This window comes from Emiliania huxleyi, assembly GCF_000372725.1.
Source record: "Emiliania huxleyi CCMP1516 unplaced genomic scaffold EMIHUscaffold_56, whole genome shotgun sequence".
NCBI classification, from domain to species: Eukaryota; Haptophyta; order Isochrysidales; family Noelaerhabdaceae; genus Emiliania; species Emiliania huxleyi.
The window spans coordinates 646,751-648,187 of record NW_005197803.1 but is presented as its reverse complement, the minus strand read 5'-3'; the positions used below and the strand labels follow the sequence as shown (position 1 = coordinate 648,187).

At 61.6% G+C, this 1,437-nt stretch overlaps 1 protein-coding gene across 1 annotated transcript in view; it reads right to left on the bottom strand.

The window, feature by feature from the left end:
- The window catches only part of EMIHUDRAFT_452125 (hypothetical protein), a 6,446-nt gene that overhangs the window by 3,250 nt on the left and 1,759 nt on the right, over nt 1–1,437 (bottom strand). The gene's annotated exons all lie outside the window — the stretch shown is intronic.

Sequence of the window (1,437 nt, the reverse complement as noted above, 5' to 3'; positions counted from 1 at the left end):
ATCCACTAGAGCCTGCCGCAGCGCCTTGCTCTCGTCGTAGTCGTCCGGAGGGAGGCACTCCTATCGGGAGGGCGGGTTCGAGTACCCTGGGGGTAGGGGAGGGTGGGTTCGGGTACCGTGGGGGTAGGGGAGGGTGGGTTCGGGTACCGTGGGGGTAGGGGAGGGTGGGTTCGGGTACCGTGGGGGTAGGGGAGGGTGGTGCCGGGTACCGTGGGGTAGGGGAGGGTGGGTTCGGGTACCGTGGGGTAGGGGAGGGTGGTGCCGGGTACCGTGGGGTAGGGGAGGGCTCCCGGCGTCTCCCCTCTGCACCTGGCGACCCGCTCGCTCTCCTCGAGCAGAGAGGGGCCGCTGTCGCGCTGTGCAGCCGCGCCGACGCCGCCGAGCTCGCGCTTGATCACGCGCTCGTGCGCGTCCCCGCTCGCGGCCTGCAATCTCGTGCGATCTCGTGCGATCGTGGGCGATCTCGTGCGATCTCGGGCGATCTCGTGCGATCGTGGGCCGATCTGGGTCGATCTCGCGCGATCTGGGTCGATCTCGCGCCTGATTCCGGCGCAGCTCGTCGAGGGACGCGTGCAGCTTGGCGCCGGTGCCGGGACCGGTGAGAGCCGTGGTCAGCTCGCCTGCTCAAGAAAAAGAAAGGCTGTCCTGGCCTGCTCACGGCAGCAGGTCGATCTCGGGGAATCTCGGGGAATCTCGGGTGATCTCGGGTGAGACCGTGTCAGCTCGCATCACAGTAGCTCTCTCCCCAGATCTCCCCAGATCTCCCCAGATCTCCCCAGATCTCGAGAGCCGTGGTCAGCTTGCCTGCTCACGGCAGCAGCGCGTGAAGAGGCGCCGCTCACACTGCAGGGTAGCGGCTTGGTGAGCCCGCCTGTCACGCCGCCGAGAGATGGGGAGAGATGATGGGGAGAGATGATGGGGAGAGATGATGGGGAGAGATGATGGGGAGAGATGGGGAGAGATGATGGGGAGAGATGATGGGGAGAGACGATGGGGAGAGATGATGGGGAGAGATGATGGGGAGAGATGATGGGGAGAGACGATGGGGAGAGATGGGGAGAGATGATGGGGAGAGGCTAAATTACACCAATTTGCTGCTCATTTGCTTCATGCCAAGGGTTGGCACTGCCATGTTACCTGCCAGTCACTGTGACACCTGTGTGATTGATAGGGAAAAGATATATATTATATATATAGGAACTGTTTCTTTTCAGAAAAGGTAGAAACCTTATGTAAAGGGGTCACAGGCTGGAGCTGGGGAAGGGTTGGGGGGCTAATTTGCTTTTTCGTTGATCAATGGTGCAGGACTTTACCCATGTTGCCCCAAAGAGGGTGCCCCCCCCAAATCTGCTTCCATTCTTTTTAATGTGATGGGACTGCGCCAGTGGGAAACCGGGTACCAGTGGACCTGATCCCTGCCTACCCTCCCCCAATGGC